This window comes from Trichogramma pretiosum, unplaced genomic scaffold (assembly GCF_000599845.2).
Source record: "Trichogramma pretiosum strain Unisexual culture from Peru unplaced genomic scaffold, Tpre_2.0 scaffold43, whole genome shotgun sequence".
NCBI lineage: Eukaryota > Metazoa > Arthropoda > Insecta > Hymenoptera > Trichogrammatidae > Trichogramma > Trichogramma pretiosum.
This window is the reverse complement of record NW_019640864.1, coordinates 264,650-279,220: the sequence shown is the minus strand read 5'-3', so window position 1 is coordinate 279,220 and position 14,571 is coordinate 264,650. Positions and strand designations below refer to the sequence as shown.

The window sequence follows — 14,571 nt, the reverse complement described above, 5'->3', positions numbered from 1 at the left end:
GTTATATACACTTTGACAAAACGATGATACCCGGAATTACACGCGCGCCGCGGATCGAGAAACAAAGAGCTCGGCAACATTTCGATTTGTAAGCGCGTGCGTCTATGGTATTAACGGGAAGCTCGGGCAATCGCTACCTCGACGCCAATACTTTATGATGACCCGTTGCCAAGAGACAGAACAGAGAGAGAGAGAGAGAGCCGCCACACAATGAATTACCTTCGCTACAAAGACACGTGTGCAATTTTTTTCTCCTTTTTATTTTGATAATAACCGAGCATTTGTGTGTGCGGCCGGCGCATTAAAATTGATTGCACGTTCCCTATCCGCGAGCTAGCTGCTGGTGCGCGCGGCTATATATATGTATACCGCATATAACGCGATTGCGAATGCGATCGCGCGCGACTGTAGCTTATAACTAGCTCGGCTGGTGTGCGCGCCTCTTCCGATCCTCCTCCTTTTCACCTTGGGGGTGGGTGATAGAAAAAAAAGTCGCAGACTCGCGCTCATTTGAGAGGAATAATAAAAAAAATGACACACGAGCGAATAATAGCGTCAAATCAATTGGACGAGACTCGGCTGCTGTTTTTTTTTCGTGCACGTTTTGGACTCTCGGGCACGAGGGGAGTGCATTGAACCGGCCGAGCGCGCGCCGAATGAATATTGAAATTTCATTCAAACGTCGCCCGCGCGCCTCGTACATTTTTCAATGCGTCAATTTACTAGGTATTAACATATCATAAAAAGAGGTACGCGCCGTCCTATAGATGTGTGTGTGTGTGTGCAAATGCGGGACAAAGAATCTCGTTTGCAAATAGAACGTGTGCGACGATTCTCTCTCTCTCTCACTCATCTGCCGCAGCTGCAGCAAATCGCGCGTACCAACGCACCAATACGCGAGGCTACATGGAATTCATTATATATTTTCTCGCAACATACTTATTGTTTTTCTGATAACCGATTTGAGGGCACTGTCGCAAGCGCGCACGCGTGTCTCGTACGTATAATAATATATAAACACACACGCATACACGTCAAAGTGGGGAAACAAGCTCTGAAAATCATCTCCGAAGAGAGCGAGAGATATGTATGCCTATAGAGGCTTTAGTACCGCGTTAATTAGCATTACGGCAACAGTTCTTCGGAAAAGGATATACGTGTCTGTACAGCTACAGCTACAGCTACAGCTACAGCACACCGTGAGTCTCTATATGTGCCGTGCTAAAAATGTTCTCTCTTACTCTCTCGCGAGTCGCGCGTTTTCACTTTCGCGCATATATACACAGAGACTTACTTATCTATACAGGCAGGCGCGTGCTGCGCTGCTCCTGATCACATTGTCACTCGGTGCGCGGCTTCCTTCAACTCGTCGGGCGTCTAATTAGCGCCTCATTACGCATTCGTAGCGCGAGGCGTGTCGCTAATCATATATATATATATATATATTCTCCTCGACATTTCCCTCGACCCTCCCCCCCAGCCGGTCTATATTATGCACGCGCGCGCGGCCCGACTCGAGCTCGCTTTACGCTCGTCGTGTGTATGTTGTGTCGCGCGCGCGCGGGCGTAATGTATACAAATTTTGTTCGGTACTCACCTTGTCTGTCGAGCACGATGCAGTTGTTCTCCTTTGTGAATATGGATATATAGGCCACGTGCGCTGCTGCTTTATTGGAATTTTATCGTAGATGATATATATATATATTATTATATCGTGTATGTGTACACAAGCTCGTGTGCGAGGCGCGAAAATTTGAAATCCGTGCGACACTGCCTGAACGAGAGAGCTATGTGGAATATGTGCTGCGTTAGCAGCGTCGCGCGAGTCTTGTGCCTATCTCTCTCGTTGCAGATTATTATACGGGCACAAATTTATCACACTATATAATATGCCCAGGCGAGAGAAGGAGTGAGAGATAGAAGTAGTAGTAGTAGTAGGTGATTACTCGACGAGCGTAACGCACTGAATGAGCGTGAAAGTGAATTGTATGCTTTTTTTCAAAGCCACACTCCGTAGTATATGGGCTCCGTATACTATATATACTACCGTATATATATCCGAAGCAGACTGCAAAAGGATGGGAAGATTTTTTTCTCAAGAAATTTCAGCGATCGCTAATTGGCGTTGCTTAATCTGGTATTGTAGTATGGATGAGCTGTCAATTCGGTTTTTTTTGTAGACTTAAAAAATTGGAAAAAAATCGCCGAGAAATTCAAATGAGCAGCTCTCTTCGTCTCTCTCGGCGGCTCGTGTTTTAATATTTGCAGTTCTGCGTTTGTCAATCACTCGGCACAATCACTTTCACGCGCGATGGAGACACGTAGATAACAAAGGAAAAGGAAGAGAGAAAAAAAAATTATTATTCTCAGAGTCCAAAAAGGAGACTAACGGTAAAGGAAGGAAGGAAAAAAATTCTTGATACGTTGTTGTGTTGGGCAAACGACTACTCGTCGTCGTCTACGTCGCGGTCGTCGCGCGCACGATCTTTAACGGCGACTAAAGCTTGCTTATAGGAGCGGGACTCTCTTTAATCGCCATTCAACGCGGACGCCTCTCTCGAGGCAGAAAAGAGCGAACCCCCCACCCACGCTTTATACAAATACGTATCAAACTATCTTCTATATCACAACTAACTCTGCTGCTGCTGCTGCGCTGCTGCTCTCGGCTCAGCTCGGCTGCACTACTATACACGTTCGCTTGTCTCACTCTCTCTCTCTCTCTCTCTCGCTTTATAATAATCGCCAAGCGCGATCATCTTTGTAAGTGCACACGCGCTGCATTACATTTCAGCAGCTCGCTCGTTTCGCTCGTTTCCACGCGTCGCGATCGCTGCCGCTGCTGTGCACTCCTTGTTGATTTTATTTAACCCCGCGCCGCGCGTTGTATATTGCAGTACTTCGCGATGCTGCCTGCGTCTCCTTTGCGGAAGTTTTGCGACGACGCGGCGCGCGTTGACGGACCCTGAGACTCACGACTATAACGTGAGATGTTTAACGTAGAGAAAAATTTTTCCATTGCGCGGATTTCTTCTTTTGTGTGTATGTGTGTGTGCGTATAGCACGAGAAAGAATATTATATACATTCGAGATATTTGTCGGAATGATTTGCGAAAAAAGATCTTACAGAAAGTGCTATGAAAGTTATTGAAAAAAAGTATAGTGTAAAAATGGGCACACAACGACCGTAACACAAAGAGAGCTTCGAGAGCGAGCGACGCGTCGAAGCAACAAAAAAAAAAGGAGAAATAAAAAAGAGCGGAAGATACGAAATGGATAACGATTTAGCAAATTGTTGACGCGAAGACTCATCCCGATTATTGTTGTTGTTTAATACATTATAAAAAAAAATCCTTACGGTACATAAGGCACGACGCGCGTCGAATGCCAATTGATCGTCCAAATCCATTAGCTATCCGCGCGCGGCCGTTCGTCCGTTGCTCGTCGCATTAATAATTCGTGTTTTAAATTTACATTAATAATCGCTTCATTATACTATTTAAAATACAATCCTATACCTTATGACTCCCCCCACCTCTTCTACTTCTTCTTCTTCTAGCCGTAAGGAAAAGAATAATGCCTCAATAGCTCTACCGAGAGATAGATAGATAGTAAGAGGGAGTGAAAGAAAGAGTGCGAGAGAGAGAGAGAGAGAAAAAAACTTTTTTATTCCCGGAAGAGTCCTTGATTGCGCTCGCGCGCCGCTATATATATAGACGTGTGGTGCGCGAGCGCGCAAAATCACGAATTCACTGCACGCATATCGTGTGCCGAAGAAGGAACTGCTATTCGTGCAAAAAAAAAAAAAAAAAATTGCACACTTTGTTTTGCGCGCCACTACTGCAGGCGTACACACATACACAAAAGAATAATATTTATCGGTTTTTTCGCGCGGGGCGAGATTTCGAGCCTCTCATCGCCTCTGCTGCTACACCGCGAAATCAGAACAAGTGTGTCGTGGTATACACTTTGGTTTATTTTTCTTTTCGCGATACCGGTCGTCGCCCGAGCGCACCATCATTCATCTTCGTGCGCACACGCGAGTTGTATTGTAGCAGTAGCATATACAGGGTAGTAGCGTACCCGAAGATGCGAAAAGGATGTTTTCTTTCGTGACTGTCGGATTTTTCGATACCCATACATAAAAGCGCATCGATCCTGTCGACCGAAAAACGTTTCTCTCTTGGGAAAAATTAACAATGACTCGATGCTGCCGCTGCCCTTACACGGCTCATTAAAAACCATAGCGTCATAAAATAAACCCCGCGGATTTCGATCGTATCATCGCCTGTCTCATATGCGTATCTCTCTTTCTCTATGCACAATCGACCGCGACCTCCAAAGTGCACGGAAAAGTTCATTGCGCCGCAGAGTGGTATGTGTCGCAGTAGTCGCGCGTCGTGCACGGAGAGGTCGAGCCAGTGCGCATACGAAATCGTCGCCGTCGTCTACGTACGCATAGTCGAGCCGCACGAGAGAAAAATTTTTGAACTCGTTTTGCATATATATTTCACTCGTGTGTATGATCGTGCGTAGTGGCAGCAGCAGCGACAGAAGCAACAGAAACAGCAGCAACAGCAACTGCGATTAGAATATGCAAAATGAGTATCCGCTTTGTTTGTTTCTTATATTTCTTTTATTTTTTTTTTTACGGTTTTTCCCCATTTTTATCACGCGCATATGATAATTAAGTGTCGAGACAATTTTCTTACTGCTTGGCGCTTTATAATTGCGCCAAGAGAAAAAAATGCGTCACCGGCGATTAAACGATTATGCGCGCCCGACAACGAATCAACATCCGAAGCGTGAAATAGCGATAAATATACTTTAAAAGAAAAAATTCATCATCGCTAATCGTCATCCGAATTTCCCTCGCGGTTTTCTTCGGTTTTTTTATTTTTTTCTCTCTCTTGAAAACTATCGCCTCTACGATATAATCTCTCAGCGCGACTGCGCACCTATTGTGCAGCCAAGAGAGAGAGAGAGAGAGAGAGAGAGAGAGAGAGATGACAATGAGCGACAGAGGAGAGCAAGTGCCGCGACGTTGAAAGCAACTTTATCGAGCGTCACGCGATGACCATTGTTGGAGCCGCACCGCGGAGTTTTTCTCTCTCTGATCGTTCTATACGTCTGTCTCGCTATATATCCTCCACTGACCTCCATTAGATGAACGCTGTAATAAACTGCGAAGGTACCGGCCCGCATGTGCAGTGTGTGCAATAGGCCGCGGCGGTGGTGCTGCGGCCAAAACCGTTTCGAGCCCGTTACACGCGGATCTCTCTTTCTCTCGTGTTTCACGAGCGCAACATCACATTTTCGCGTTTAATATATATAGTACGCATCGAGCAAACGTGTAAGAAGCATGAATCACACGAGGCAGTACGTACAGAGCTGCGGGAGCATTAGTGCGACGAAAAAAAAAACGGCGCATAAAGGCCATCGACACCAACACCGCCGCTTCGACGCGTTATATCGTGAACGACGCTGGACTACTAAAATCCAAAAGTACCTCCTCGATGCGATGCATTGACGAGACTAAATCATCATCCGGAGGTATATGTACTGCGAGAACATTTCGCAGGGTGAAAAACACGAACACGTCGTCCGTCACGTCGTCGTTGTTGATGTTTTTTATCTTCTCTTCACGGAAAACATATCCAAGCTTTCATTGGTTATTACACTGGCAGCAGTTTTTCCAAAGTCCTTAGTTTTTTCTTTTTTTTTTACAAATTCATTTTTATTTTTAAAGCGATATAGCTTTGTTTGGCTGTAAAATAATGAGGTACAAAAAGGGATGAAAATAAAAGTAAAGGGAGGATCGTTATAATACCCTATGTATAAAGCGCAAACAAAGTCGAAATTACCGCTTTTAGTTCCGCACATAATATAACGATGTGAATCGATACTTTTGCGCAAACACAGCAGCGGAAAATCAGCAATCTAAGTACAGTTTCGCGTTTTACACACATAACTCAATTTTAAGCAAGATTTAGCTCTGTGCTGCGCGAGCGAGCGCCTTTTCTTATACTCGTCGGCGGCGGCGCGGTGTATAATATACAAGCGCCGTTTCCGCTGCCTCGTAACTTTTGCTGATTTATTTTGCTCCATAAACGCACTGCAGCTTTTTACACATTCACATACACACGCACATACATACTGGCAATGATCACTTTCGCTTATCGTTATTATGATGATTATTCTTCGTAACCGAGAGTGTTTTGAACTGTGGCGGTGCTTGCGAGCGAAATCTTCCGAAATTAATTTCAATAAAGTTCACGATTTGCAGCATGAAAATACCTACAATTCTTTTATTTGAATATCTGAGAATCTGAAAATCTGCAGGATATATAAACCATTTTTAAACTGCATTTTGAAAATCCCCATAAGTATTTCCAGAATATTACATTGTGAGTCTTATTTTGCTTCCTCATAGAGGAAGCTTTGTGATGGGCTCCATTTCGGCTTTTTTATAGAGTAATCGTAGGGTATATTTAATGATATTTCTATATACTAGATCGAATTTCTGACACATGTTGGTATGTATGTGTGTGTGTGTGTGCGGCTGTATGTCTGTGTAGAGTGATTCCTCGATAACGGTAGCACGTATCGTGACGGGGTTTGGCTTATTTTGTTCGTTATTATGTAAGGATGAAGCCAGAAAATTGTATTTAGCGATAAAGGAAGAAAAAAAAATTTTTTTTCGATTTTTAAAAATTTTTGGAAATTTTTTTATGTCTGTGTAGAGTGATTCCTCGATAACGGTAGCACGTATCGTGACGGGGTTTGGCTTATTTTGTTCGTTATTATGTAAGGATGAAGCCAGAAAATTGTATTTAGCGATAAAGGAAGAAAAAAAAATTTTTTTTCGATTTTTAAAAATTTTTGGAAATTTTTTTATGTCTGTGTAGAGTGATTCCTCGATAACGGTAGCACGTATCGTGACGGGGGAGGGCTTTTTTTGTTCGTTATGATGTAAGGATGAAGCCAGAAAATTGTATTTAGCGATAAACGAAGAAAAAAAATTTTTTTTTCGATTTTTAAAAATTTTTTTTTACGGGAAAAATTTTTTTTGCGGGAAATTGTCGTTTTCTTCCTTTTGCTCCCTCATATAGGAAGTTTTGTGATGGGATACATTTAGGCTTTCGTATATAATTATCGTAGGATATATTTAATGATATTTCTATATACTAGATCGAATTTTTGACACATTTTGGAATGTATGTGGGTGTATGCGGCTGTATGGCTGTGTAGAGTGATTCCTTGATAACGGTAGCACGTATCGTGACGGGGGAGGGCTTATTTTTTTCGTTATGACATAGGGACGAAGCCAGAAAAATTCATTTATCGATAAACGTAACGTTTTTTTTTCTATTTAAGAAAAAAAATTTTTTTTTTTTGCATTGTTTGTTTGAGATACCCGATAAAGCTGAGAGGCGCTTTCGTTTCGCTTTCGTAATTAGAAAGATGATATTAATATTTTCAAATTATTTTTAAGTTAAAAAAAAAGTATGAGGAAGCTACTTGCCAATACATTGGCAGCGGTTTTTTTTTTATTTCTTATTGTTTATCTCCGGAAAACTTCTTTTGTTTAACATTTACCCGGGTATTCTGGTTCATATTAAATGTACATACAAAAGACGTCTTGTCTGGATTGTCTTATCATTTATTTAAACGAAATATGTCCCTGAATTTTATCTTACATGATGTTTTTATAAAAAGATTTCAGACTTCACGTGAAAGAAATATTTTGTTTTTAGATTGTGAAATTTCCTATTAGCTGCTGCCCTGACAGTAATGCTCATAATTTCACAGTTAGTTATTGATTAACGAAAAATTTTCTTGGTCTTAAAAAGACTTAATTTAACTTTTAGCTTAACTTTTCCAAATCCACGCTTGGAATTATACAATTATATCTATTTAGCCACTTACAGATTTACATATAAAGGTATTCGCTATCTAGTGGTAGATGTTCCAAGAAGTAGCGCAGTAAAAAATAAAACTTCTATTGAATTGTTATTAAAATAAAATTGAGAATTATAATCAAACCATCGATAACTTTGATAGAAGCGTGTCTGTTATTTTATCAAAATCGTGCTTTGACTTATACAATTATTTTACTTTTACTACTTGCAGATTTACAAATAAATGTACTCGCCATCCACTGGTGGAAGCTAAATATGTTATAATTGTATTCAGAGTGGTTGAAAACTGGTCTCAATTAAACAAAATAAAATTGTCATTTTCTGCTTATCTAAAATGCGTTTCGTATTTTTTACATAATTGTAACAGAAAACCCCAAAAACAAGTCAATCAGTAGTTAATTATATCAGTATATTATCAGTAGTTAGTTATATTTTAAAAGGTGATTTTTTGATCCTAGGCCAGTACTGATATTAGGAATGTTTACCAGAGTTCTGTTATTTTTTTATTTTTCATTGTTTTTCAAATAATTATTTCCCAATCTATTAACAACTATTATGAAAATACGATACTACATAATTTGCAGTCAAATTCAATTGCCTATTAATTTATTTAAAATACTGTTCTTACAAACTATTTTTGAAAATACAACCACAAAATAGATATTTTTGCAACGTTATCTACATTCTTCACCTAATCTCTTACGCTTGTCAGCACGTATTTATGTATCTCTCAAGTTTTTGCTCAACTTCACCGTATGGTCTTTTCCATTAAACTTGAAGCGATGTATCAATCAACTGTGTTATATATCTTCAAATTGCAATTTTCCCTCTTCATCTTTTATGATTAAGTTCTCTCGGCTGCAGGTGCGTGTAGCCGCGCGTGAATTTCGCGCGCTGCCTCTCTCGTTCATAGCTTTTGATCGAGTGGCCTCATTGAGAGAGAAAGAACGAGCAAGAGAGTGTTTGTATAAATGTTGCACGTAGCTATAACAATTCAAAATTAGAGTCAACAATCGGACAAGCCCTTAATTTTTGTAGAGCGATCCTTTAAATCTTTTTCGCCTTCGTATATCATTCCTGAAATTGCGAAAAGTGTTCTTTCGGGGCCCTGTTTTACTTCTCAACACCTGGTGATAATAAAAAAGTTCTTATCAATCCATTCATTCTCTTTGCTCTCTATCTTATTTCAAAAACTTTTCGTTAATGAAGCAATCTGTCTCCTCTCGTGCATTGCATGAATAAAAGAGTAAAAAAAGGGAAAGAAAGAAATGGGGGACTCACTTTTCTCATTGAGAAACTTTTCAACTCTTTATTTTATTTTTTATTTTTTTTTAATTCCCCATTTTCACTCCCTTTTTTTCTTTCCTTGCTCTTGGCTTACACCTACTTTAATTTCCCTCTTTAATTTATATAGCTTCGTTTGTAAGGGCTTGCGTAGAAGCCGGGCTTCGAATGTGCATATAAAAACGTTGCAATTGTTGCGGTGTAGCGCCGCCACCCTTTGTTTACGCCAACTCGATGTTTTTCTTTTCAGCACGCCCGTAAATTATATCCGAGAAAATCGCGAGATATTTACATTAACAGAATTCAGCGGGACATCAATTTTCTCTCGTACTTTTTTTTTTTTTTTTTACTATGTTGACTGGCAATTTCATTTTCGTTTTTTTCTTTCTAACTTTCAATGAGATCAAAATGTTTGACTATATTTTAACAAACCGTTTGCTCGATGAAACATTCGCATTTTCCGCATACGAAATAATACATTTTCCGAGCGAGAGAGAACGAGAGAGGCTTGGCACTATAAAATCAACGAGACACGCGCGCCCGCGCGTTGGAAAATTTCATTTTTACCAAAAATCGATACTTCGCTGATAGAGCGCACACACACATAGCAGCAGCAGCAGCTCTCTTTCTCTCTGCCTCTCTCTCGTACTGCTGCTCTCGAAACTTATAACACGTGAAACAGCTTTAAACGCTTTAGCTTGGGAGTTTCTACTGCCTGTTTTTTTTTCGTGCTTTCGTTCTCTCTCTCTCTCTCTCTCTGTCCTATATGCAATTTGTACACGTCGACACACGGCGCGGCATCGACCTCACCCCAAAAGCTCTTTATATACACACTTTAACACTTTTCGGTTCTTTCTTTTCTCTTTTTCGTCATTTACCTTTTTTTTAGTTCGTTGCTCTTGTTGTTATTTCTTTTTGGCAATATACATCCACGTTTCGCGATATACGATGATGATACACATCGACATTGTCGTAATTTTTCGCCTCCTTTTTAACAGAAAAACCCCTTCATCATTCTGCGAATATACTAATCGTCATCCAGGCGCTGGAGGGAAAAATTTGTACATACACCGAATAAAGCATAGGTATATATAAGCGTATCGACTTCACCCTGTACACTAGCACACACCCACACCCACACACACACACACACACACACACACACACACACACACACTCGGAGCTCCAGTGAACTTTGCCGCATGAATATATATCGGAGCGGTTCCTAGGTCGGAGGTTCGCGATAGTGGCTTTAGAAATTCTCGCAAGCTTTAGCTAGCCATGAATCACTGCTTTTACCACTTAGCGCGCGGGCTCTTTCCGGCGTACATCGATCTCGCCATCATCTACACATTGATGGGCCGCTGCTCGCGTACTGCTGCTGCTCCAGAGTATGTTTATACACCCGCGTACTGCAGCGCGTTATATAGCGTATAAAGGGTATTTCATAAATCAAAAGCCACAGAAGCCACCATCCATCTGAGACGAGGCCGCTGCTGCTGCTGATCATCATTTCGCCTCATTTTGTGTGCTGCTGGCCATACGTGCACAGAGAGTGGAGCATGAGTAGGGGAGGGGTCGAAACTCGAGGAAAACTTCTCCCGAGGCGATTCCGTATTGCCTTAAAAACTAATACGGTATAACTCGGCCGCCATCACTGGCGCTATACTGCAGCAGCTAGAGCAGCTTCTAGCAATGCATCGCGCGCGAGCTCGGTGCTATATACGTACACATTTCATACCCATTATAAGTGTGTGTATATATCGCAGGCTCCAGCGTCGGTATCTTTTGAATTATGATATTCGCGCAAAATTTAATTAACAAACTCTTCGAGAGGAGGCTTTTCACAGGCGTGTACCGGTTCTTCATTTTAGAAAATATCCCGCGCTCAACAGGCTCGCGTTCGCGTTCGCGCCAAGAGCTTGCTGCATCCCTTTGCCTGCCTCCTTTTATAAATCCTATTAGCATTTCGAGCTTAAGCATAAGCTCTCTCTCTCTCTCTCTCTCGCTCACAAGGCTATCTTTACGTTCGGGCCGCGTGACAATGTCAGAGAGCGAGAGCAGCGCGCGAGAGCCCGTAAAACGAGTTGAAAAGAAAGAGATACGTGCGCCGAGGTTCGATTCTTTCCATTTATACGTGTGTGCGCGCGCGCGCCACGAACGGCGTCGTAAAATAATCGACGAGAGAGAGAAGCTCTACACGTATATGAACGCGGCGGCGAGGGTAGTTTAAGACAAATTGCCCTTGTAAGCTGTATTATGCACGAGCTGCAGGAAGGAGACGACGACATAGACGAGGACGAGCACAACGACGACGACGACGAAGACACGACGGGGGTGTTTTACATTAAATGAATTACTTTTGAGTGGTGGAACTGTATATGGCGCGCGGCTATCGCTATATAGTGCAGCCGCTGCTGCTTCTGCTTTTTGAGGGTGTATATATATATAAGGAAAATTAAATGAATTGAAGACGGAGAGAGCTCCGAGAGAGCTGCTGCACACAATGAAAGAAGAAGAGGTAGAAGAAGAGCAGTTACTTGATACAATGCAATTTCGGCTTTTTCCATCAAGGGGCCGGCTTTCATCGTTAATGCATAAGATAGCGAAACTCTGTAGAAGCAGCGCAGCTCTCCGAATCGTACGAGTAATTATTACGACGTGTAGTTTTAGCTGCAGCACACACACACACATATATTAAGCACACACACCGTCGATTTGTCTCATCGAGTTAGCGCTCGACGTAACTATTTCGTCGCGTACTATGTATGCCCAGCTGCAGTGCAGAAATAACGTAACGACTCTTACCGAGTCATTTATTTATCTTTGGTCTAAGAAAAAAGAGAGAGAGAGAGAGAGGGAGAAAAGTAAATTTGCTTGGCGCGAGCTCTGCTGATGGGTCGATGATATGGAGACGTTTTTTTCACCTCATCGAGCGTCGATCACGATCAACATTTGCGCAAGCTCGCTCGGCGTGCAATGTATAGACGATTCATTCGAACTCGGCTCCAGTCGTTGTGTTACACTTTTTGTGTACGACAGATTACAGAATTGTTTGAGAATGCTTTCGACGCGAGCGTTAACGCGCACACATACGCTCGATTTTTTTCCCTCTTATTTTCTGTTGTTGCTCTAACCTTGTTATTTTAAATACGCGTGGGCGATCGCAAGCTCGATTACGCGTTGCTTTTTAATAACTACGCGTTGTTATAAGAAATAAAGAAAAAAAGAAAAATAAAATAAAATTGCGGCAGCTGCAGGTGCCTGATTAATATTATATGCATCGGCTCACCCTTCACTGGCACACATTGCTGCTGCTGCTGCTGCTGCCGCTGCGATTGTGTAGCTGCACGAGACCTCTGAATCTGACGGATTTTACTACCGGCCCCCATCTCCCCCCTTCTTTAACGATAAGTCTGCAGAAACTCTGCTTTTACGATAATTGTCTCTTCCTCGAGATAGCGCGATATATACATCGGCGAGGTAGCTCGATGATTATTATATCGGTCTTTTGTTTCTGGCAAAACGATATAGTCCCTCTCTCTCCAGAGATAGAAGTGCTTTTTTCTCCTTCCGGATCGTTATATTGTGTCGCGCTGCTGCAGCAGCAGCACGACGACGAGCACTGCAACGACGACGCACCGCCGCCGCCGCGCGTTTCAAGGGATTGTCGACGCGCGGGTTTTTGCCTCAAATTTTAATGAATGTATTTGTTCTGAGTAGGATTGGGAGTCTTAATTAGAAGTCCGAACAAACTGCAAGCGGCCCAAGATCCTTTTGACGTCTTATTCTGTCCAAGTTTCCTTATATTATTGGATAATAAGCCGCGATGGAATTTTTAATTTAGTTATATTATTTGTTTCGTTGAAATAGAAAGAGAGAGAGAGAGAGAGAGAGAGAGAGAGAGAGAGAGAGAGAGAGCGATGAAATATCGGTGAAATATCTTTATTACGCCTTGTATAGCAGTAGATGATTCGATAAAAAAAAATAATTGATCAAATTTCTCGAATTGTTTTAACATCTCGAATACAGGGTGAAAAATAGGAAATAAAATAACTGTACAATAAAAAAATCGATCTATAGCCGGTGGGAGTCTATTGCCCTGGAATTTTGCCACAATTGAATAATACAATGGCGCTCAATTTGTTTATTCGCTTACGCGTGTACGTCACAGGCAGCAGCTCACACCAGCGGCGCAATAATAATTGAACTTTTATCCCGGAGCGCGCGATCGATCAAATTCAATATTTTCAAATCGCGTAAATGCACTTTTTATATATTTCCTTCGTATACACACTCGTATATAGCCCCGGGTGTACTACATGTACACATCGATTGGCTACTTAAAAGCTCGGCGTGCTACGGGGTGGTACGCAGCTACTATCGTACGTGCGGGCGCTGCGCTCCTATACGTATCGTACGTGTATGTGCTTGCGAGCTTCTCCGTGGGGAGCATGAAGGATGGTCCTTTTTTGAAATATATATAAGCGGGGCGCGCGCGCGTGAACTTTGCTCAATTACTCAAGCGAATGACATCGCGTAAAAATTTTCACGAGCAAACTTTGTCGTGGTAGCGGTGGGCGCGGGGGTATGGTAGCGGCCGTGGGGCCGGTGCCACGCCGCAATTACTGCATTTTCCATGGGCTCGACAGCTTACGTATATAAACGCCTGTATATAGATATATTAAATACATAATTCTCTCAACTGCTCCTGTGCACCCTAGTGGCATATATACACCTGGGCAAAAGCTCTGGGCTTGTTTTAATTAAAATAGCACGACGAAAGGATAAAAATGAAGGAGAGAGGGAGAGAGAGAGAGAGAGGAAGCGGAAAAAAGACGAAGAAGAGGGTGGAGGATGACGAGGAGCAGGAGAAGGAGACGCTTTAAGAAAGTTAAGAGCTCTCTCCGCGCTCGAAGCTTTTAATTTTTGCCTCAATGAATCTCATCGATACTCTTTATCGACGATGTAATCGAAGATCTTGGCTGCGGCGCTTAAAGTTTTTCAATTTTACGAGGGGGGAGGGTGCAGGCTCGGTATAAGGCGCGCAGAGGCGATAGAAAAATTTCGATGCCACGCGAAACCAATTAGTCGTCGCTAAATCGTCGAACGAGAGAGAGAGAGAGAGAGAGAGAGAGAGAAAGAACAAAAACGATCTTATCGATGGGACTAATTTTAATGACGTGATTCTAGTTGCGCGAGAGTATATATATTTTATGGGCTCTACTCGCGCTATACAAAAGTTAACCGAATAAAGTATTGCCGGGTAGTGCGCAGGACAGATAAAATCCCAACTGGCCCATGCTCGCACTCGCAGCGCGCGCTGGTTTTTCTTATATAAGAACTTAAGTTTCAATATATGCAAATG

At 42.1% G+C, this 14,571-nt stretch overlaps 1 protein-coding gene across 1 annotated transcript in view; it reads right to left on the bottom strand.

The window, feature by feature from the left end:
- LOC106649696 (neprilysin-4-like) overlaps positions 1–2,494 on the bottom strand; it is a 37,715-nt gene extending 35,221 nt beyond the window's left edge. Inside the window, exon 1 of the mRNA XM_014367262.2 lies at positions 1,598–2,494. The gene's annotated coding sequence lies outside the window, so the exon portion shown is untranslated. The remainder of the gene's footprint in view (positions 1–1,597) is intronic.
- Positions 2,495–14,571: the final 12,077 nt, after the last annotated feature.